This window comes from Ailuropoda melanoleuca, chromosome 4 (genome assembly GCF_002007445.2).
Source record: "Ailuropoda melanoleuca isolate Jingjing chromosome 4, ASM200744v2, whole genome shotgun sequence".
In the NCBI taxonomy this organism is placed as follows: domain Eukaryota; kingdom Metazoa; phylum Chordata; class Mammalia; order Carnivora; family Ursidae; genus Ailuropoda; species Ailuropoda melanoleuca.
In genome coordinates this window covers 68,176,596-68,201,090 of record NC_048221.1, presented here as the reverse complement: position 1 = coordinate 68,201,090, position 24,495 = coordinate 68,176,596, and the positions used below count along the sequence as shown (strand labels likewise).

The 24,495-nt window shown below is 48.1% G+C and overlaps 1 protein-coding gene across 12 annotated transcripts in view; it reads left to right on the top strand.

Moving 5' to 3' along the window:
- Nucleotides 1-24,495, top strand: part of INPP4A (inositol polyphosphate-4-phosphatase type I A) — a 131,678-nt gene continuing 107,183 nt past the window's right edge. For 2 of the 12 annotated variants that reach the window (XM_034659021.1, XM_034659020.1), the window contains exon 1: nucleotides 18,465-18,915. The gene's annotated coding sequence lies outside the window, so the exon portion shown is untranslated. Of the gene's footprint in view, nucleotides 30-280; nucleotides 413-18,460; nucleotides 18,916-24,495 lie in introns of those variants that run through there. The other 10 variants (XM_034659016.1, XM_034659017.1, XM_034659019.1 and 7 more) reach the window with 10 other exon arrangements.

Here is a 24,495-nt window from a genome sequence, read left to right as displayed (position 1 = left end):
CGCGGGCGCCGCGGGCCGGGGCGCGCCAGGTAGGTGGGCCAGGCTGGGCGCGGGGGCGACACGGCGGCGTCAAGCAGGCGGGCGCAGGGATGCACCCGGCGGGGCGGGGCGCGGCTGCATCTCTGTACCGGGTGCGCCGGATGGAGACGGCGCCCGCGGTTGTCATGGAAATCGTACAGCCTAGCGGTTTGCCGGCGGCTGCGTCTTTGGAGAACAATCCAAGCCTGGTCGACCCCTAAGCCAGAAGGAGACCCGGGCAGTCTCGCGCTGAGAGGAGTGCGGAGCTGGAGCCGGCGATGGGGAGCCAGGATGCAGGGCGCGGCGACCCTGAGGCCACATCTTGGCTTTTGCTTGGATCTAGTGACTCCAGACCCTGAAGGCTTCGCGGTGTCTCGGGTGTAAACATAACCGGGTAAAAATAAGCATGCATCTCAGTGTAGGACATCTGGTCTCCACCCTCCTGACTCTTCCCTTTTCTGCCGGGCGGTAGCCCCCCGACATTTCTGGCATCTTGGCTTTTTGTATATTATTTCTTTCTGGCTGTGCTAGTCAATTAATTGAGGCCTGAGAAATTTGCAGGGATCTGTGACCATCTCTTGAAAAGCCAATCATGAATGTGTAGGCAATAGAAGATTGAAACACTCAAAATGTCAAAGGTAAATTTATGTCTTTGTGGGCGAAGGGATCGGGAATGGGCTTGATTTCCCTCCCCCTTGTCGCCTGCCCTCTGACATTACATAATGTTGTGTGCCTCCCGCCCCGAGTTCATCCATAATGACAGATCATGAAAATATTCCTCTGGCTGATAAAGATGTATAAGCAGTTGTAAAGCCCATTTTCTTGTCTTTTGCTTTACCACTGAAAGTGTTTGGTTGGGAGGCTGCTTAAGAGTAGAATGCCCACAGGGCATCTAAACCACGGGGATAGGGGGTGGGGTGGCAGTTCGAATGTTGCAGTGAAATTCTGCCTGATTCATCTTGGTTCACAGTGGATTGATTGGGTGGACTGTGGGCAAGCCAGTGGGATTGGGGCCTGAATAGGCTGACTTGGGTGTGAATCCTGGATCTGCCACTTGCTAACTCTGGTTCTCAATGTTCTCAACTCTAAAAGGGGAGAACAGAATGTGCTTTGCCATTTGTTTTGGGATGTAGATGCTGTTGGCATTGGTAGATGCACATAGAATAGGTTGTCCTAGAATTAAACTTAATTTTTCATTGGTTGAAAACAGGTTTTTTTAAAGAGGTATTTTGATTCTGGGTCTAGTCTAGGGCCTTTGTTTGGGGGATTTTTGTTAACATGTTTATTCCTGGAAGATTCAATTCATTGATTTCTCTGAAGAAAGATGAATGATGGTGCCCACATGGGGAGGCCAGTGTGGTTGTTCTGTTGGAGGGTTGCTGTCAGAAGACCATGATGCTGTCCCAGGGGTGGCTCTTGCTTGTGAATGGAAACCCACAAGGCCTCATTCCCTGTGGTGTCTTGTAAACACACCTCTGTAACAAACAGCCAAAGTTCCTGGCAGGGTGTGCCTGAAGACAGGGCTTAAATGCAAGGAAGCCAGACAGATGCAGAGAGAAAGGAGGGCTATATTTCTCCGGGGCTCAGCAGTAGAATTGGCTCTGCTGAGTCTAGTGGCTGCTTTACTTCTCGGTTTTTCATTAGGCTTATGCCATCTCAATGTGTATCTGCTTTAGGCTTGAAATCAAGGGGAGACATTATTGTTTATTCCATTGTTTGGGAAACTGGATATTGTCTTGTATGCTGTTAAACTGAGTATTAGGGTTTTTTTTTTTAAGTTGCGTTAAGGAAAGGATGAAATAAAATAATATACACAAGAGCTTGTTGTGAACTGTAAAGCACCAGAGAGATGGGGTGTATATGACTGACAGAACCACTGACCCTGTAAGTCCCTTTAGCCAGCGGCCTACCTGGGAACATTCTGCTCAGCCAGCAGATCTGTGAACGCACCCGAGGAATGGAACAGAAAGGTGGATGGGACCAGCTGACCCGTGACCCCCACCCCAAAGCATCTCAAGAATCCAGTAAGACGGGGGGGTGGGGAGACTTTGGGCTGAGGGTAGACCTGGTTTCTTATGAAAAACTCCTTTATTGATTACATATTCCAGCAAAGTTCTCAGCATCATCAGCTACTCATGGTGTCAGGATGCTTTGGTTTTCACTGAGGGAAAAAAGAGTACAAATCTGTAGAGAAGAAGGCTTGATTACGTGGTTGCTTCTTTTGTAGAACTTGATTAATGATCTGGTCTTGAGAGATCCTTCAAAACATATTTTTCTAGAGTTCTGGAAGAGAAACTCTGTGAGGAGGGTGTATTCTGGGGAGACCAATATTAACACCATTTTGCTTAAAAGTAAAATGCCATCATGAGCCGAATCCCCAGGAATTTACCTATATTTCTGTACACATGCACACCTTGCTCTTTTTGAAATTGTTAAAAAATATTCTTTCAGTTTTCCTGAAAAGTTGCAAGAATAATCCAAAGAATTTCCGGTTATCCTTTACCCACATTCTCCAAATGTTGACATTTGCTACATTTGCTTTATCCTTCTCTCATATTTGTTCATGGGTCATTATTTTTTTCTGAACTGTTTAATGGTAACCTAGAGACATGATGCCCTTTTACCTCTAAATACTTTATTGTGTACATCTTAAAAACAAGGACATTCTCTTACATAACAACAATATAGTTATTAAAAGTCAGGAAATCAAACATTGATAGAACACTATGATTTAATATACAGGTCTTTTTCAGATTTTGCCAGTAGCTCCAATAATGTCCTTTGGAGCAAAAGAAAATCCAAGATTATACATTGTATCAAATTGTCCTGTCTCTTTATTATCCTTTCATCTGGAATAGTTACTGAGTCTTTCTTTGTATTTCATGACATTGACATTTTTGAAGACTGCCACCTGTTTTTTTGGATAATGTCTCCCAATTTGGGTTTGCCTGCAGTTTCCGCATGATTAGATTAAGATTACATGCTTTTGGCAAGAGGAGCACAGGGGTGAGCCTGTAGCCATCTCAGCGTGCCCCAGCAGGAGGAGGCATATGCTGTTGAGTCCCATTCACTGGTCATGTTAACTTTGATCGCTTGATTAAGGTGATGTCTTCCAGGTTCCCTTACGGAAAAGTTACCATTTTCCCTTTGTAACTAATATGTATCTCTTAGTAAGATTAACTCCAGACTCTGTAAATACACTGTTACTCCCCATACTTTGAGTCACTAGTTTCAGAATCCCTTNGTCTTCCAGGTTCCCTTACGGAAAAGTTACCATTTTCCCTTTGTAACTAATATGTATCTCTTAATAAGATTAACTCCAGACTCTGTAAATACACTGTTACTCCCCATACTTTGAGTCACTAGTTTCAGAATCCCTTGATGATTCTTAACCTGAACCAGTTATTATGCTGGCTGACAGATGGTGATTTTCTAATTCCATATTTCTTTCTATACTTACCAGTTGGAATTGTACTGAAAGGAAAAACATTTCTTTCTGCCTTGTTTATTCTTTGATTTACACCTCTGCACTCATGAATTCCTGCTTTATGCAATAGATTATAGTTTCTTACTCTTGTTATTCATTTTGTTGCTAAAATTGTCCCAGACTTGGCCTGCAGGAGCCCCTTATGTCCTTTCGACATGTCCTCATCATTCTTGGAGGACTTCTTTACTCCCTGGCACAAAGCCTTCAACACTTGGCTTATACTTTCCAGCCCTGGAATTAGCCATTTCTCCAGAGTCTGGTATTTAAAAACCAAGATCTGGATGCTAGGTGTGCTCATTGCTACCGAGGTGTTGCTGCCTTTAGGCCTTTTTAGTGGACATGTGCACTCATTCACACATTACACAAAATTTTCTCTGATTTGCATTTTAAATTTAGTGTTGTGTGCTGGAGATGTATCTGTACTGACATGAAAAGGTTTTTGCTTTTGTTTTGTTCTGTTTTTGCTCTGTATTACAGAGTATGGGTTTATCATTATTTAACTGTCCTTTATCAATGGACATTTAGGTTATTTCCAATTTCCTACTCTAAAAATAATGGAGAATTTGTGAATCAAATAATTGTTAATACTCACAAATACCTCAGTCTTCTAGATCCCTAGAAGTAGAATTTCGGTCAAAGAGTTATTTTAAATGGATAGCTCTGCCAAATCGCCCCCATTTCTAAGAGGCTTTCACTTTGTACTCCTTCCATTAGGATGTGAAACTGCCTGTTTCTTTTTAACTCTGCCAACACTGAGGAGTATAAATCTTGTCAATTTTTGCCAATCTAATGGATAAAGAAGGTATTATTATTTTAATTACATTTCTCAAATCACAAAAATATTGAAAACCTGTTTGTGCTCGCTTCTACTTTTCTTGTGTGAATTACCTGTGCATATCCTTTGTCCATTTTTCCTCATTAGGTTATTCTTTATATTACTGCATTGTGAAAGTTACTGGAACTTTAGACTTTATTCTTAGCAGCCTTGGAAGTCTCCTTTAAGCGTGATGCATTTTTCATCCTAGGGGAGAAGGAAACTACCATTTCCTGAGCACCCCTGACATCTCAGGCCCCGGGCCAAGCAAGTGTTCATATGTATCCCCCTGCAAGGTCTTGTGAGAAGGTGAACTGTGGTATTGAGGAGGAAGCTGGGTGAGGCATGGTATCCACCTAAGAATGGTTAGAAGAGCTTGAACTGGGATTCAAACCCAGGTCTGTCTGGATCTAGTACCATTTCCATTAAATTTCATAGCTTCCTGCACAGGATTTAAAAATAAATACTTTATTATATCAATGTAGGGATGGGAATTAATTACCTGGAGCCCCCAATATCAATAATTTCTATTTCTAGTATTTTGATCTGTAAGTAAGGAACTTTGAGCATACACATCTTTCAAAACCATTTATTTTATTTCTCTAACTGTTATGGATTCTGGAGCCAAAGTCCCTGTGAGCTTCCAGCAGCTATGTGACCTTGGGCAAGTAGCTTGATCTTTCTGTATCTCGGTTTGCTCATCTGCAACCCCAGAGCCTTGTTGGGGGGTTAAATGAGTTAATACACATCAGGTGCTTGGAACGGCACCTGATTCCTGCCAGCTCAGTCTTGATGAGTTCATGTGTGCGGCATGTGCGGGCAGTGTGGAACTTGGAATGAGAGCAGCCTTTTCTCTTCAGGTTTCACCATCCCTTTTGTCATAAGCTGGTGGGAAATGGGGAGTCAGGGACCCCAGGTGCTGTGTGCTTGTCTCCTCGATATGGTCTCTGCACGTACCTTACTCATGCTCTATCATGTGCCTGCCAGCCAGCCCTGCCAGCCCCTAGTGTTGGCTCACAGTCGTTAACCTGGGCAGGTGAGACACTGCAGCCCTTTCAAAATGGAATCTGAAGGTTCACCCGGTGAAGGCCTTAGAAGCAGGAAGGCTCCAGCTGGGGAGGGTCTATGGTGACGTCCATTCTCTGGTATGGGGTCAGGAGGACAGAGGGGTGTCCTCTGGGAGGGGATCTCTGGAGGAGGAAAGCATTCAGCTCCTTGCGGCTCCCATCCTGGGATGCTGTCAGAGCCTTTCCCTCCGACATCTGGTAATTCTCCTGGCCTGGGGTTTATGCAGTGCCCTCTCTTTTGCACTTACTAGGTAGAGTTCTGAGGTCTCCTGAAATCCTCTGCCTCTCTTCCTGTTCCCCACACCCCTACCATAGCTCTTGTACAGCTGGTATCAGCTGCTGTTTGATAAAATTCATTCACTCCAGGAGGTAGAACTCCTTCCCTTGTCCTGGCTTCCATTTCAAATGGTTCATTCTCTAACCCACTATTTAGAATTTTCAAGAAGGATGACCTAGGTGTGCAAATTCTGGAAGTGTGAAGGAAATACACTTAGGCAAGTATATGTTTCTTGAGAACAGGATCCTTTTAGATAATAGGGATGCCTGGTTCAAGAGTCTCCCTGGATTGTGGGGTGTGTCTGTCGGGGTGCTTTTGGCTGCCAAGTAAACAAGGTCATTTATTATCTCACAGAACTGGAGTTCTACTCTCTCAACAGTTTTGCAGTTTCATCAAGGACCTAGATTCTTCTCCTCTCTCCAACCATCACTGCTAGTATCATCCCAGAATCAGCCCCCTCATGATGATGAGATGGTCCTTATGGTCAGTGGGACTGCATGTTTCCCCACTCCTGACACCAGCCAGTCCCTAACCACAGCCTCTACCAGCCCTCCCTCTGGTCTGTGGGAGCAGTGAGGACCACGTGGTCTCCCCAGGACCCAGGTCAGGAGGCTGTGAGAATGCTGTGTGCTCATTGGCTTAGATGTGTTCCTTCATGTCTGGGCTCCAGACCAGCGGCATCAGCATCCCCTGAGACTTATCAGATGTGCAGGCTTGGGCCCCACCCCAGCCTACTGAATTAGAAACTCTGGGATGGGGCCCACCACTCTGTGTTTTAGCAAGCCCTCCAGGTGATCTGATGCAAGCTCAAGTGTGAGACTCGCTCTTAGTCTAATCAAGACCACCCCCATTCCTCAGCTGGAGATGGGGCTGGCTTTTCCTGAATCCAGAAAGGACTGTTCCCAGAGTAGGAAGAAGGGAGAGTGAGTGTTGGGTGGTCAGCCCATAGTGTAAACACAGGAGTCTGTAGGTGTCTTTGCTCTCCATGCCCCCCCCTAGCGTGTGCCCCAGTTTACTGGCCAAGCTACTTCCCAGCCCCTGTGCCTGCAGCCCCTCCAGCCCCTCTGAGAGTGGCCCACATCCTCTCTGTAGGACTAAAGGAAGCAACATGGTAACCTCCCAGCCCTAGGTTCTGTCTCTGGCCCAGCAGGGATGGGCGTCCAGCTGCTGAGGATCTAGACAGGCCCTTATGACTCACTTTCCAGAACCATTCTGGAAGTAGGTTCTGATGGGTAGAGTTTGCTTACTCTACCACTCTTCGCTCAGAAAAAACCAGCAGTACAGTTAGTAGGGATTTGGGGAATGCATAAGGAATTGGCCTGGAGACAGCCTAAGGGACTACTTTCAGTGGCAGTTTATAGCTCTCTCTGGCTCTCCCCAGTGTGACCTGCTTCATCATTCCCTTTTGCAAGTACAGCTCCAACTTTACGTGTAGGTGAAGTGAAATAGCCACCTTCATGGTGTAATCTGTGAGCTCAGAACAGCCTGCTGCTCCAGATTTTTCCAGAAACTAGTGAGCTGAGGTATTTCTAGATTTTCTTGACTTTCCAAGGCTTTCCAAGGTATTACTAGATTTTCTTGACTTTTCAGGATTCATCTTAATCCAGGCAGTCTTATGCCCTGCTGTCCCACATCAGCACTAACTGGTGAGGAAGGAAGAGCACCCGAGGAGGAGACAGAGCGGGAAGGGTCCAGAACGGTGTTTTTCAAATGGCAGTGGTTCGTGAAATCAATTTGAGATTATTTGGGTATTGTTACAATGTCAGTGTTTCCTGTTGTGGGTTTTGGCAAAAATGTGTCAAATCTGAAGATTGAGCACAGAGAGGAGGGGGCTACCCTGGCCATGTACACACACACGTACGCGCGTGCGCACACACACACACACACACACACACACACACACACACGGTCTTTCCCTGGCTAGAGGGCCTCTGGCCTTCATCTGAACCTTAGGGGTCTGTGACTCACTGTAGATGGAGAACTGCTGCCCTAAAATGCAAGCAGACTTTTAGCAGCGTGGGCCAGTGGGAATGGAGCTGGAGCCCAGGAAGGCAGCAGGACAAAAGACGTAGATGTCGTGGTCTTGCTCTGGCTTCTCGCCTCTGGTGTTTGACCACCTGGGCCAGAGCCTCCCGATGATGCTGAGGATCCTTACAGGGCTCCTCTGAGCGACGGGGAAGCGATGGCAGGGAGGATACGGATTTGTCCCAGGTGTAAAAGTTAACTCGATGCCTGACCCGTCCTTCTCCTCACAGGGTGGCTCAGCATGTCTACCTACAGAGAGAGGGTGAGAGAATGAGACAGAGAAATAGGCTGGTATCCAGACCCACCTTGTTTGGAGGCTGGCCCCCTCGGATCCCCTGCAATCCTTTGTGACTTAACAGGAACAGGACACCTTCCAAGTTACCTTGGTTGCCTTTGGGGTGCATGTGTTAGTCTGGTTTGTGTCGCAAAGTAGTAATCTCTTTGGGGTGTCTGTGTCTGGCTTTGAGGGGGACAGGTTGGATTATGGAAAGAAAAAGTGCTGGATATGAACCTAAGTCAACTTTCTCATCTGGGAAATGGGGAAGTGCCTGGCCCACAGGGGGTCGTGAGAGTTAAATAACCGTAAGCAGATTTGTGCGCTGCAGTGCTCTGGACCTGTGCCCTTGGGAAGTTACTATCTTGCAGGAGACTCGGTATCTTTCCTCTCAATTTTATGGTCTTGATAACTCTGTTTTCCCCATTTTTTTTTTTTTTGCCCCTATTTTAAAAAGTGTGTTCTGTTTTGTCAATATCCTTGAAGTCATGTCCATGCTTTAGAAAGTTTCTCTGTGGAAGAAAAATAGGATTTATAATGTTTGAAAATTCTCCAGGATGAAATATCTTAGCTGCTTTCCAGGCCTGCAAACTATTAAGCCACTCATTTTGCCTATATGTTATTGGAAATACATTTTAAAGATTTAAGAATTTTTAAATTGAAGTATAGTTAACGAAATGTCATATTAGTTGCAGGTGTACAGCATAATGATTCAGCGATTCTGTGCATTATTCAGTGCTCACCGTGTTAAGTGCCATCACCATCTGTTACCAGGCAACGTTACAACGGTACTTTTAAAGTTTGTGACGTAGTTATCTAAAACTTTCCTTTTGGGGCAAGTTCACTGCCCTACAGTCATTGCCATACCACGTTATTAGAATTCTTGAACTACAGCAGAAAAGAACCTCCTATTAGTTTTTAGTGCCCCCCCCCACACCATTTAGAGCTTTAATAATAAAAGTGGCAGGTAAAAACATAAGAAGCTTTTTCCATTATCTTAGGTTGCAGGGAACTTCGTAGTTTTTGAAGTTTAACACACTGTGTATTCCTAAATTTACATTACTCACTACACTAATGAGTATGTAAAACATTCTTTTGCACTGATGAATTTTCTATCTCCCTCCATTAAAAGCCTAACCGCCATAAAAAAAATGTGTTCAAAAGGCTAGAGTACATCCATCTCTGACTCCTGCCCAGGGTATCTCTGAGAGGAAATGTTGCAGAAGAAGAAGGTTCTGTGAGGGGACTGCCAGCAAAGGTCAGAGAAGGATGTGGGCAGAGAGGAACAGGGAAATGGGAGGGGCCCGGGCTCATAAAGTTTTGTGAGGTGGTCACTGACCCAGCTAAGCCTTCTACTGACACTTTTTTTTTTTTTTTTTTGTAAAGCACATAAAAACTTGTGATTGTGTGAAATGGTTGTTGAGTATTTTCACATTTCTTACTCATTGCTTTGGCTGTGTTCTGCATATACAAATGTTAAAATGATTACATAATTGGGTGATAATCTAATGGCTGATAAAAAGCAATAATAGAGCCCAATTAAGATGAGGATGTGTGCCAAGGAATGTCAAGACACCCCAGAATCTTCCAGACATTTTTATTCTGGTTCTGAAGAGGAGAGAGTGATGGGTGAGTGGATTGGCCTTAGGGAAACAGCCTGCTGGTAGACAGTGCCCACTCGAGGCAGAAGAGAAGCTTGCATTTGGATGTTGCTCCTAACCTGCCAGTGACTTGGTAAAAATCTCGCCTGAATCCAGCCTCTTCCTTCCTCGTTCATCTAGCAAAGGCGAGTCCCTCATTTCTCTCTCCCTTGGCCCGCAATCCAACAATGAAGCAGAGTTGTGATGGTGCCTGAGGGCTGCATGGGTAAAGTTGGCATTGGGTGACACCCACACACATACACAGTACTTAGGGAAGTGGCCTTGGAAAGCAGGCTCCTGCCTCTCGTCTCTCACTTTCTGGCTCCCTTCTGCAGTGATTCAGCAGCAGCTTCCTAGAGTACACACTCTTAGTGTCAGAGACCCTGCGGTACCCTGGATGTGTCCACGGAGGTCGAAGCTGACTGTGTATCATGCGGACCAAACTCCTCCTGGTCCACGTAGAGTGCCCGGTGCCTTTCTCTGGCTCTTCCACCCTGCACCCCTTCTGAGGCCCTTTGCAACCTGTCCAGCTACAGGTTGTATGTTGACACCCAAAGCCTTGCCATTTTCCATGGACTAATGGAGGCCACTTTACTTCATGATGTTTTCCCCTGATAATTTGTACACAGCTGTTCAGATCTGGATTGTCTCTTTCTAGCAGTTGGATATCCTTCCCTGACTTCTCCACCTACCTCTCTCTGGCCTCCTTTTCCTGTTTTTGACCTATTTTATTTCCTATTATCCACTCCTGACCTTTTATAAAGGGTGTGTGGATTTAAAATTATTAGTTAAAGCATAAAGTGATGAAAAAGAATTGAAGACAGAGCCTCAAGTGGATATGACTGCATGAATGCTGTCCCTCCAGGAAAAGCCCTGAACACATTTCAGGGCTGCTTCCATTGCTAAAAGCTGTCACATTCTTCATTTGTGCATCTTTCTCCTTGAAACAGTGCAGAGCCCATGAGAACAGGAACCTGTCTTACTGGATAGTGCAAATCGTCTTGCACGGAGTTGGCAATGTACCAGTGATTGCCTAAGATACATGGTTTGTGATGATCATTGTAGGCGCCTTTGAACCGTATGGTATTTTGGATAACTTTACGGGAGGGAGACAGATGTTTGCATTTTGAGTCAACTCGATTATTTAATCATGCCTTTATTAGTCAAATATCTCTACCAAGCTAGGAGTTAACCTCATTGGTCAAAGAGAGGAGAAAAGCCAGCAGACGGTTCGTGAAGCAGTGAGAAACCTTTTGCAGGTTGGTTAAGTGGCTCAGAGAGAAGGGGTGCTTCCCGAGATGGCAGTGCTGATGTTACACCGGGTCGGTGGTTACGAAGCATCAGGCCACCCTGTCAGCCAACACTGCCTCAGCCCCTTCCGTAGAAGAGAGGATTTTAAACCGTCGTGGAACAGACTCCTTCCCAACAGGGTGAGATGCGATATTAGATCCCAGGGCAGTGATCACTGTGTCATTCCTTGGAACTGGGAATCGCAGAGTCTGACCAGCATCATAGACCCACAGGTTGGCTGCTTTGTAAATTGTTAAGGATTGTACCCATCTTTATCGTGGCTCCTAGCAGCCCGTGGCTTAGACTGTGAATCGCATTTAATGGACTAACTGTAATGAATAAAACCAGGGGCTCTTTTGCCTCCTAGCCTAGACTTGTCTGCGCTAAATATGCAAGCCAAGCCATTAAATGGTTGGGGCAGTAAACAGGAATTTGGTATATTAAAGCTTTTTGAGCTTGCAGCTCAAACAGGCCTAGAAATAGGATTGGTTGCCTTTTTTTTAGGATTATAAATGTTGATTATATTGGAGAGAAACTGTTTTATAAAATAACCCTACAACAAAATGAATCTTATTATGCTTATAAGGTCTAGTAAGAATGTACTCACTCTAACCTGAGCCCAGGGTAAATTTGACAATGCTTTATTTAAAGCATTCCTGACTCCTTCTGGAAAAAGGGGATTGCTAATGAACTTAAGTCTAAAATAGTATCCTTCTTTATCCCCGGCTCGCAGCATTCCAGGATGGTGACATTTTCCACCATTGGATATAAGTAGGGAATGATAAAATTGTTAGGATTAACATTTGGCTGCATAGAATGGGAAACAATCTGAAGGAAAAGAGACTTAGGACAGGCATGTCTTTCTTGCAGTCAGAGCTTGTGTTCTGCCTTCCCTGCAGTGAGGCCCAGAGCCTCCTGTCTAGGGTGGCGGCTAGAGGTGCAGCCAGCTTACGGGCCTTCCAGACACCAGGCTGGAGGAAGGCAAACTTCCCGAGAACTCCTCAGCAAATTTGTTTGTACATCTTGCTGGCAAGCACCAAACCCCTGGCCACAGCTAGCTGCAAGGGAGGCAGACAGCCCCGTGCCAACTAAATGTCAGGGTCCTGGGCCCGTTGCAAAGGAGGAAGCAAAGAATAGACATTGGAGGCAACTAGCTGTGTCTTTTCTGCAAGTTGTCTTTTTTGGAAGGTGAGTTTTTATGCTTTTGGGGAAAATGTTGGCAGAATTTTGGGGAAACCTCTGGGGAGGCTATAGGCATGGACAGCTAACTAAAAAGTTGAGAGCTTGAGACCTTTCTCACTTCCACATTGCTTTTGTACAAGAGCCTGAAAGAGGTCACTTGATCCATTTGTTCCTTCATTTCCTCATTTAAAAAACAGAAATGGCAGACAGAGTTCTGAACTAAATTCTCAGGGCCAGTACCGAGACTTATGTCCCAGAGCTGCTTGCCACCACTCATCCCTCTGGTGCCTCTGGACCCATAGGTGTGTCCAGAGGAAGGGGTGCCTGGGTGGGGGGATTTCAGGCAGCATGTGAGATCCAGGCGAGGGCCTCCAGACAAGACACTTTGAATGGGAAGGGTGCCTAGAGTGGGGGGGGGGCCAGGAGGAGGCAGACGAGCTTCTCCCTACCACAGTCTCCAGGACTGGTTCATCCTTTCCTGCCTTGAATCTGCCACAGACAGGTCCCCTCCCCAAGTGTGGGGAGGGCCAGCCTCACTAGCTGAATTGGGGATAGCCCCTGGGTCTGTGTTTCTATCCTGTCTTTTTCTTTCCTTCCTGCTTTTCCTTTTAGAACGGTGATCCCAAGTGTCCACTCTCTGTTGGATGAAAGGGATCTAATAACCAATTTATTCTAGGTGTTAGCAAAATTGAATGTGTTCTTCTTTTTGAGGCATTTGGATTTTAAGAAGGATATATGTGCTGGCAGTTCCTAAACTCAAAAGAGGGCCTCTCCAATGGTCAGGTGTCAGACCAAGGAATAGGCATGGTAGGAAAGGTTTGGGCTCTCCCTGGCCTGTCAGCCTTTGGGTATAAGCATTTGTCTGCTGCACACGTGGGTAAAGCTGGCCAGGCCAGCTGTCCTCATCCTCTCCCTTCCACCCCAATCCAGCGCATGAGCTCCACACGTACACCTGTCATGAGTGCTCACACACCACACATGTGCTCACATATACCGTTCATGCATGTACTTACACATCTTTCATGTACACACGCACACACACACACACACACACCCTGGCAAGGCAGTGGCTACAGGAAGTTGAACTCCCCTGAGGAGCCATGCTTTGCTTTCTGTCTGACTAGAATCCCTGGGACTTAGGGGTGTAGACACGCATGTATTCAAGAATTTTTACAGAGGAGCACTCTTTGAATTCATGCCTCTGAAATAAGGAAATTTCTTTTGTGTTTCCAAAACTAATGATGGAAATTTGCTAATCTGTAGTAATTTTTCCAAGCCTTAAAAAAAATTTAACTTCTTATTTTAAAAAGGCAAGGATTATCAGATGGCCCTTTCTCATCTTCTCTAGGCCAGGAGTGGCTGCTGTAGGCAAGGCCTGAGCATAGCATCTTTCCTCAGATCCCAGCAGGAATCATGACTGCCTGAGCTGGTGCTTCTCTTCCAGATGGTTTTGCCATCTAGTTCTTTCTCAGTATGAACATAGGGTTTTTTGTTTGTTTTCATGTTTGAGAGTGAAATATTTTACTTAAGGGAGGTGTCCATCAAGCTCCCTAGAACTCTTCTTCCCCCTCCATGGTTGTGCTGGTTCATGTGTTATGTGGAACTTGCCTTCCCTTTCCACAGGTGCCGATTGTGGGTGTCTGGCCTCAGTGAATTAGATGCTGCACTTTTTCAGGGGAAATGAAGACCGTTGGGAAACCCTCAGCCTGCAGTATAAATGCAGAAAGTGAGGCCCCGGCCGGGAGGGAAGTGGTTCTGATTTCCAGGTTTCATCTCCCACTCTTAAAGGGGAAAGCACCTTCAAGGGACTATGGTGGGGGAGAAAAGTGCAGACAAGGCCGAAGTTCTTGAAAGCATTGCTGACCGTAGGAAGTGGCTGTCAGCACACGTCATGTGGCCGCTGGCCTGGGAACCCTTGCCAGGGACATAGCAGGCATTTGGGGAGCATCTGAGTTCAAGATGATGACCACCACAGGCCTACAAACACCCGAATAAAGTCCTAGGTCAGGATTGTGTAGTACTCAAGCAGTGCTTTGTCCAGTGGGAGTGATGCTCAGTGTGGACAAGATAGACGGTGCCGGTCTGGACTGTCCCAGGGAAAAGAGTGACACTGAGTGGACGTGGGTCAGGTGTTCGCCCCTGGTGCTGGGAAACTCAGTACTCCACTAGCCTGGCCTGGGTCTTTTGACCACATGCGCCCCCAAGTTGAGTGGTCTGAGAGAGGTGGGTGCGCAGTTCCACTAATGGAGTGTAATTAGGGGGTGTATGCCAGGCCGCCAAAAGGAAAACGGCATCCAAGTAAGCTAACCTACTCCAGGCACCCTGAAGGGCTGGCATGTGCAGGGCTGAGTGCCTGGTCACCTGCAGCTCCTCCCCACCCCCCCAGTTTGGGCGCCCCCTTACCTGCTCCTTCTGGGTGTGTAGCTCCTTGACAGTAATTCCTTAGGGATCCAGAGGAATCACTTAAAATGTTAAATTCTGCTTTACTGCTTTTATGGGGGCGGGCATTGTGTCCCACAGTGGCATTCACATTTGTGAAGATTGTTCTCTGGGGACATGCCCAGTGAACATAACAGATCTAGGGTGTCATAGGACATAAATGTCCTTCAGGGCAGAAACAGTAGCTCAGTTTTCTTTGTCTCTCCAGAGTATCCCACAGTGCCTGGTACAAAATAGGTGTATAATCAATGTTCTTCAAGTGAATGAATGGACAAAGCTACCATTTCATTGTCGAAAGTGCAAGAAAAGCCTCAGCCTTCCCTAGGAGGACAGCCCATTTCCCAGAGGTCAGGTTGGGGTTCAGTCTCACTTAGGAGAGGGAAGTGAGACCAGAGCTCATGGCACAACTATAGCCCCAGTCGGTTCTCAGGGTGAAAGCAAAACTGACAACTTGTGCCCTTATGCTTTATATGTCCTTGCTGTGCCCTGGCATTTGTGTCCTCTGCACACATTTGTGCCCTCTGTAAGCTAGCTGGCTGGAACCTAGCCGGCATTTCTGCTGCTCTGGGAGGAAGGTGCCACACCTTGTTAGGGCTTGGTCATCTTGGATTTTTTTCTCTCTAAATGTAATCAGCCTTTTTCCATATGCACGGGGTTCAAAGGGTGATATCATAGGAACTAAAAGAGAAGCCCGGTAGGATGGGGTGCACAGGGAGGTTGGCCTCCTCCTCTCTTGGGTCTTGGGGGACATCACAGCCTTCATGGAGAGTTATGTGTTGGGTGGGGGTGAGAGCTTGAGCTGGGGGTTTCAAAAGAGAAGTGTGGGGAGGACTGGGGTAACGCATCAGGAAGGGGGCTCAGGAGAGGTAGGGTCAGCTTGAGGGGCTCAAGGTCTGTCAGGCCCTTTTCAAGTTTGGGACTTCATCCCGCCCAGGAGCCTTTTCAGACTTTTTAAAAGCTTTTTAGTCCGTTTTGCCTATATCATTATTTTATTTTATTTATTTTTTTTTAAAGATTTTATTTATTTATTCGACAGAGATAGAGACAGCCAGCGAGAGAGGGAACACAAGCAGGGGGAGTGGGAGAGGAAGAAGCAGGCTCATAGCAGAGGAGCCTGACGTGGAGCTCGATCCCATAACGCCGGGATCACGCCCTGAGCCGAAGGCAGACGCTTAACCGCTGTGCCACCCAGGCGCCCCTATATCATTATTTTAAATGACAAAAGTGATTCCAGAGTCTTTATAGGGGTTTGAGGAGACCCTTTCTTAAATGGTAATCGTTCTTGTAACCATACCTGTGCTCTGACCAGGTTTGTGGGCCAAGAGGGGCTCCCTCCTTCCTATTCCGTGGCATGGGCATCACAGCTCATGGAACTCGGATGCAAGGCCCCAGAGCCCACCATGGTGGCTGGGGAGCCATGTCTGTGAAATGATGGAAATGAAACAGGACCAGGGAAGGATATTCTAGACCACCTGTGAAAACTGGGCTGGCTGTGAAGAAAAGAAAGTGTTGGAGTATGAAGAACCCCAGAAATATGGGTTTCTGGAAACAAATATTTGTCTCGGGGTCCTCTCCCTGCAGTGAAACAGCTTCAGTTGGCCCCACCTCCTCCAGATACGTGCTCTTCCTATGACCTTGTGGGGTCTCCACACGGGGTGCAGTGTAGACATAAAACATAGTCAAGCCTGTTGGCCAGCGGCTGAGGGAGGGGGATTGGTAGTGAGAGATGATGGGGACAGGGCTTCACTTGTGGTTGTGCTAAAACATGCTCCTCCTTTAAGAGTTTGTGATTCCAGGACTGTGAGCATAAACGTCACCACGCCATATGATGTGGGTGTAGTCAGGGAGAAAAACATGGCAGAAGAGCAAGGCTGGAGAAGAGGGAAATGGAGGCCAGAGTGCAAGGGACGCTGGCAGGGGCGAGGCGATGGAGACCCTTGCCAGCAGCAGGTGCAGCCTTATCAATTTCCTCACCTGCTGGGGTGACACTGACCCAAAGAAGCACCCCTTTGAATCTTCTCCCTTCTTATTAGTGGCTATACACTAATGTTATGTGGTGGGAGTCCTCAAAACCTGCTTGTTCTCAGGTTCATTGGACATATTTGATAACATTTTATGTTTTACAATAGGCATACCTGTTCATGGTTTAAAATTAGAAGCTATAGGGGCACCTGGGTGGCACAGCGGTTAAGCGTCTGCCTTCGGCTCAGGGCGTGATCCCGGCGTTATGGGATCCGAGCCCCACATCAGGCTCCTCCGCTATGAGCCTGCTTCTTCCTCTCCCACTCCCCCTGCTTGTGTTCCCTCTCTCGCTGGCTGTCTCTGTCTCTGTCAAATAAATAAATAAATAAATCTTTAAAAAAAAATAAAATAAAATAAAATTAGAAGCTATAGCAGGGATATATGGAAAAGTCTGCCTCCTACCACAGCCGCCCAGATTCCCTCCCTAGAGACACCAATGCCATGTGCTTTTGTGTATTCTTCCCAAGATACTGTGTATATGCCAGCAGATGTTATGTATGTACCCATTAAACATTTTTTTCCTGCCCACGGTATCACGTTCCCCGTTGCTGTCCCCCTCACCCTCTCCCCTTACTATAACTTGATACTCGTTGCAAAGAGTTTCTCTTTGTTTTGCCCGGCTGTGTTGTAGATTCTTTAACCAGCGCTCTCTTGAGCATGGTGGTCCCTTCCCAGCCTGCGCTGGGACTAACATGTTAGTTCTTTCAAAGAGGCCGCCCCTCTGCCCCCCACCCATCTAAGGTACGGATTGAATATTGTCCTGGCTGGAAGGAGAGCATGGGGTTAGGTGACATTTGGAAGTTCCTCCCCATTGACTACAATTCCTATCTGGATTGTAACTTTTTCTTTGGGGGAGTGGAGGGCAGCTAATGGTTAGATGTTATTTCTAAGATATGCTTCTTTAAAATATTACCTTTAGTTACAGACCTTTTAAACCAACCCATAGCACCCTGAATGAGGTTTGTCAAGGCCACCTGTGACCCCAACTTTAAGAACGGTGGCTCCAAGGGGCTTTGCAGGGCCCACCACAGGTCCGAGCTAGGTGCTGCCAATGGTTCCGGTCTCTGACAGCCAGGACCTGGAAAGCACAGTGCTTATGGAAGAGAGCAGACTTGGAGATCTGACGGTCTGGCTGGGGCTGGTGCTGGCCGTTCCCACCCAGCATATCGGCTGCTCCCACCACCACGCATTGCGCGTGGGAGAAGGGAACAGCCTGGACATGGGCATTGTAAACACGTCTTGGAGTCCTGTTGGATGGGCCTTGTGGCCCTTCCAAATCTGGGAGGCAGCTAGTACTTTACCATGGTGGAACAGGCGTGCAGTTACTTCACATGGCCACATTGTACAAGCAGAGTACGCCCTACCTTCGGGCCTGGAGGGTAATGGTGGGCTGCTCTAGCAAGCCTGCCTGTTAGCATTCGCTTCTATAAGGGACTTCAGGCACTGGCGAAGTGACCGTTGCCACACCGGCCCTGGGAATGCTCCAGAGAACAGGACTTGAGGGTAGCCCACCCCCACGGGTTCATACGTATGCGTCTCTGAGGCTGCTTACCAGCCCCTGTGTGGGATTCAGCAGGACACATCCCAGCCATGAGGCCTCTGTTGGGGGGAGCCAAGGGCTGGCAGATATTAGACCTTAGCCGCAGGGGTCTGCTGCGTGCAGTGCCCATGGCCAAGGAGCACGGAGGTGGCTCTTTCTTCTGGCCACGGCTCAGTCTTCTTTCTGCGCCGTTAGTGGCTGTCAGCTAGCTCAGGGCACCATTCTCTGCTGGGTAAACCCAGCTATTGCAAAAGGTCAGAGAAGAAAGGGAGCCAAGAAGGCAGCTCCGGGGCCAGCAGATGACTGCTTTCAGGAAGTGAACAGGCTTCTTCTTTTTGTTCATATTTTCTCTAAAATACTCTTGAGGTTTTGAAGCTCCGCCCTGAGTCCTTTGTAGCTAAAGGCTGCTTGGCCTGGTGGAAGGGATGGTCTTCAAATCTTGTGCAGGCCCGAGTCAGAGGGGCAGGGTCCTGGGACAGCACAGTCCTGACTCTGAAACTGAAAGAGGGCAGAGGGGAGGCAGAAGAGCCATCAGGATCGTGGGGCCACCTCCACACAGAGCCCAGGAGGAGGCCACTGACAGTGGAGGAAGTGGAATTATTGCACACTGTGCATTTCGACATTGGGACTCAACCCTCAAGAAGGAAAACCAAGTGTGGGGGTGCATGGTGCCAGGGCTGAAGAGATGAAAAGGAGGGGTCAGAGGGCCAAACGGTAACCACCGTTTTGCTTGCCCGGCTGGCACTTATCCTGGGCTGGCCCTGGCACGGTAGAGTTCGCTGTTCACACCAACATCAGGGCCTGTGGCTGGGACAAGTTCTCCTGCTGTGTTCATTCAAGGTAAGGGGGTCCTGATGACCGCTCCTGACACCTAAGGCCAGGAGGGTCTAGTCTGTGAGACATCAGCAAAGCTTGCCCTATGAATATCTGAGTTGATTCTACTGGGTGTTTAGGACAAAGTGCCTGTGGCGATATTGTACTTACATGGGAGGAGCAAAGAGTCCTTGCATAGCCTGGGAAACTCCACTTGGGGATTGTGGGGATGCAATCGAGAAGCAGTGACTATGAAGGACTTTTTTTAAATGTAAGCAGGATAATTGCAGCCTAGGGCTGTAGCTCTTCACAGCACTTGTGAAGACCAGCTGGTGGTCTAGGGAGGGTGGCAGGGACCATCCTTCACTGTTTGAGATTGCTTCCATTCCTACTGTGCCAGGCACCTTGCTGATTGCTTCACAGGGCCCTCTCATTTAATCCCCATATTAGTGTTTCCTAGGGCTGCTCTAGCAAATTCTTATAGACTCAGTGGCTTAAACCAACCGAAATGCATGCTTTCACAGTTCTGGAGGCTAGCAGTCTCAAATCAGTGTCCCAGGGTCCATGGCAGGGGTTCAGCAGTGGCTGCTGGCATTCCTTGGCTCATGTCCCCCTACCCCCATCTTCAGTGCCAGCTCTATAATATCTTCTCTGTGACTTCTTCTTTCTACTTCTGTCACATGGCCTTCTTCTGTCCGAAATCTCCCTTAGCCTCCCTCTTGTAAGGGCATTTAGGATTGGAATTAGGGCCCACCCATGTAATCCAGGATAGTCTGCCTATATCAAGATCTTTAGTTAATCACATCTGCAAAATCTGTGCCATACAGATAACATTCACAGGCTCCAGGGATTAGAAGGTGGACATCCCCATTACTTGCCCTCCTATGGGCTATGCGGTGGTGTCCCACAGTAGCCTTCAGAGGGCATTCACGGATGTAGGAGCAAGCCAAGGCTTGGAGAGGCCGAGCAGCTCTTGGTGGCTGTGGTTCTTTCTTCTCTCTGACTCTGCAGTATGGTTCATTTTCTGATGTTGCTGGAGATGCACTTGATGAACAGATAAGGCCCTGTCACTTTCCTGTGTTGTTACATTGGTTGTTTGAAAAAAATAAGAGCTTTGGGATCACGTTCATGGCAAGTTACATGGCTGTAACTTGTTAGCGACATGTTTGTTGAGTGAATGAATTTGTTTCACCGTGGCCGGATGGCTTTGGGCCAATGATGGTAGAACAGCCTGGTGAAAATTACCCAGCATGGCCCAGCACGGATGGCCCAGCAAGAGCACGTGTGTTGAATCCTTACTCAGTGTGAGTTCCCAGTCCCAGCCAGGGAGAAGTCACATGAAGAAGGCCAGGTGACGTCTAGGATGGACTGTGTTAATCCCGAAAGAAACAGTGCACTGGGAGATGTGCTAGTAGTTGACTCACTGATAGGACAAACATCAAATACCTACTGTGCTAGGCAGTCTAGAAGGCAGAGGGGAAAGAAGAGCAAACAGAACAACTATTCCTGCCTGGGGTCGGGGGCTGGGAAGCCAGAGGACAGACATTTGAAAAATCATTCCACTATTGTGGACTGAGGAAAGTTGTCTTTGATATGAATGTGAACAGATATGTGTATTATATATTTCTTTATATTTATGTTTTATAAATAATGTGAAAATTGACAGTAGTCCGTGTTCCTGAGTCTGTTCCGTATCTTCAGCTCATTCTCCTTCTTGCACCCACCTCAGCGGCTGTTCAGAGTCCCCGATAACTCATGGCTTATCTCCTTCCCCAGAGCGTGGAGCCTGCTTCCTCCCTGCTCTCCACGCTGAGCCCCCTGCTCTGCCTGCAGTTTCTCCTGGGGTAGCCCTGGCTTCTGCCCAGCAGCCTGGCCTCTAGGGCTCTGACCTCCCCCTGATCATCTGGCCCCACGTCCAGGCCAGCTCTGCCCACCTGCTCAGTGTGTACTCTGTCCCCCACAAGTCTTGCTCCTGCCTCTCCCCAAATGTTCAGGAAGGCACCTTTCTTGTTGTGTTTCTTAAGCTAACCTTGTTGAGCACTCATGGTACACCAGGGCCCGATGGCTCCAGTGGGGTGATGCACATTCCCTGGCATGAATTAGAAGCCACCAGCATGAGTGGAGCCTTGCTGAGCGCTCACTGCTGTGCTCCGTCTCCATGTGCGCCATTTTGTTTAATCTTTGTACACCCTCAGGGATGCGTGTCCATCCTCCCATCTTACAGATGAGAGAATTGGGGTGCAGAAGAGTTAAGTTTCCCAGCTGGTCAGTGGCAGAGCAGGCATCATAGGTCTTTCCACAAAGCCCCTTACTCACCCTTCCTTCCTTACGTCAGGTAGGCCTTGCCCAGGGAGAGACCAGCCACCAAACGCACAGCAGTGACTGGGGTGCCAACAGGTGACAGTGTCGTCTGCATGCTTTCTGATGGGGCCCCACTGGTTTATTTCCATCTCTCTTTTACATGCTGTCTCACACTTGCACTGAGTGATCATGGCAGGCTTTTACACCCTGAGCCTCTCTGAGTAGAGCGGGGGAGACAGAGTTGCTTCGTTTTCCCCTTGGATGCCTGGAGCCCATGCTGCACGTTCCCCCCCTTCTCCTTCATCTGTTTATTGGTCACCACTCTGTTACCTTGATCTTGCCATATGCTTATCTCCTTTCTCCTTTCCGTGTCTGTTGTACCAGTTAAGACTGAGAACCCGTGGGCAGTGCTAGTGACCGGCCCCCACCAGGTGGTGGTGTCAGGTACAGTGGGGACACAGCATCATCGGTGTCCTCCACCCTTGGACGTGAGCAGTCTCTTCCCAGCCTCCGTGGATTAGCATCGGAGTGTTTGATGTAAAGCTTCTTTTCCTTGAATAATAGAAGATGTTTTTGCATATACCTGGCACACATCCACTCACATTTGATATTCTTGTATATAGGCACATGGAAACACACACTTGATTTTCTTGTATTATAATAGCATTTCCCTTATTTTAAAATAGCAGAAGAACAAATGAGTTAAATAGGCATTTGTCAGGGCGCCCGGGTGGCTCAGTGCTTAAGTGTCTGCCTTTGGCTCAGGTCATGATCCCAGGGTCCTGGGATCGAGCCCATGTTGGGCTTCCTGCTCAGCAGGGAGTCTGCTTCTCCCTCTGCCCTTCTCCCCCCTTGTGCTCTCTCTCTCTCTTTCATGCTCTCTCAAATAAATACATAATCTTTAAAAAAGACAACAACAACAAAAAACAGGCATTTGCCTATTAGCTTAGAAACTTAAGTGCCGTCTTAAAGGTAATTTTATATGAAAAGAAATACTTTCTAGTTTCCAAATAACTTATAAATGGGCTTTTGGAATGCAGCCTGTTGATTGAACTGCCCAGAAATTCAGCCTTATCTTTGTGGAATTCCAGAACCGAGCTTTAAAGTATTTATCGATGATAGTGCTTTGTTCACTTTCCAGTGCAATGAGACCATGAACTAATGTAGCATGCGACAGCCCTAAATAAGTGGAATAATAGTAATTAGTAGTAATAGTAAATAGAAATAGAAAATAGTAATTAGAAAATAGTAAAATATTGAGGTTTTATAGTAAGGAGGTGAGACACCCCAATTTTGACATCTGAGTAAAGAGAACAGAAAATCTGAAGGTGCCATCAGGGAGGTATGATGAAGTAAGGGAGGGGACTAAAACCCAAACCAGCATCGTACCGTGTTGGGTAAGGCTGGTGGGTCACATTTTTGGGCCTGAGACCTGTGGTATTTCTCCTTCATAAACTGAAGCCTCACTGGGTTCAGGATCAAGAGCACACTTTTTTTTTTTTTTTTTAAGATTTATTTTAATTTGAGAGAGAGGCAGAGGGAGACGGAGGGAAGAGAATCGCAAGGGCCGTACCAGATGCAGGGCTCATGGCTGGACATGGAGAGCAGCAGGGACCTCATGTCACCAGGGACCCCTTTCACTGGGAACTCCCAGGCTTGCAGGTTGCCTCTGGGAGTCGTGGCTGAGATGGCAGACAGGGAGCCAGCCCTGCAGAATTCCTGTGAACAGCCTGGAGCAAGGAGGTGTGCTGGGGGTTCGGGAGGGATGGAGACCGTGCTGCAACTTTCTCCACCATGGCTGCACCTTACACTCGGCTGGGGGCTTTCGAGAAACAGGGAAGCGTGCTTTCTACCCCCTGCCCCCCAGTAAAGTCATGTGGAGGCGGGGCCAGCATTGACCTTTGTCCCCTTTGCGTTAGGTGACGCTGAGGTGCGGTTGGGGTGGAGCGGCTGGGCCCTGGGGCTTGGGAACTTGGGCTTCCGCACCGGGCCTGCCGGTTTTGAATCCCCGTGGCTGCGCCGGGCCAGTCTCTGACGTGCTGAGCCTCAGCCCCCAGCGTCTCGGGCTGGAAGGTGAAACGAGGCCATGTGCACTCATGCAGTGTACTCTGTCTCGCGCCGGGGATGTCTCGTGGCCATAGTGGCTGATGGTGACTGACAGAACAGGCCCCTGGCCTCTCTCCCTTCCACGGCTCACTTGGCGAAACCACACCCTGGTGGTAGGTGCGTCTCAACACAGTGGCCTGTGGCTGGAGAGGACACAGCCACATTGTTGGGTCTCTGACTTCACAACCACAGGGCATGGGTGGGACCACTTGGCACCCAGGGCCTATTGCCCCACTGTCCTTGCCCAGGGGTTGGCCAGCTTTTCCGGGGAAGGGCCACATAGTTAATATTTTAGGCTTTGTGGGCCGTCCAGGCTTCCTGGCAGCACCACCCAGCTCTGCTCTGGTGGTGTGAAAACCGCCCCAGACAGGAGGGAAACAATTGGATGCAGCTGTGTGGGATTAAACTCTCCAGAAACAAATGGTGAGCAGGATTTGGTTGAGCCCCGTCTTGGGCAGTCATTTCGTACCTTCTCCTCAAACCTGTACTACCTCTCGCCTCTTCTCACCTCACCCCTTCCCCGCTGCTGGCCTTGCTTCCAGCAGCCTGCATTGCACCTGTGCCGACCACCCATCAACACGGGTACCACTTGCATGCTCTGAGGCCATCCTGCCTCCCAGCAGTGGCCAGTCATCCTTCCATGGCTCCTCGATCCCTCCCACATCCTTGGAACATTCTCCCCACAGCTCCCAGAGCCCCTCACTTTGGATTGCCCTCCTGCTTCACTCAGTCTGCTGGGCCAGTTTCTCCTCTATTCCCTGATACCTCTGGGGCCCAGTCCTGGGACCTCTGCTTTGCTCGCTTCTTTGGTGGTGTCGCCCATTCTGGTGGCTCCCTTACCTCCCACAGGTGGACAGTTCCTCGGCGCGCTGCTCCAGTCTAGACGTCTCCACTACCTTCCTGAAAGTCTAAGCGTTGCACGCGTGACATGTCCCAGACCAGAGTCATTCTTGTACTCACCCACTCTTCCTCAACTCAGCAAATGACCACACACTCCTTCTGCTACTTAGGTGTTCAGGGAAGCCTCAGAAGTGTGCTTGACAGCCCTTCACTTTCTCAGTCATCTGTCAGGAAGTCCTGCTGGCTCCACCTTCCAAATACACACACGTCTCCTCTCCCTGTGCCTTCACTTTGCCTTCAGTACTGCACCGTCTGCAGGGCATCTGCCCTCCCTGCATCACCCCCTCCCTGCCCTCGCCT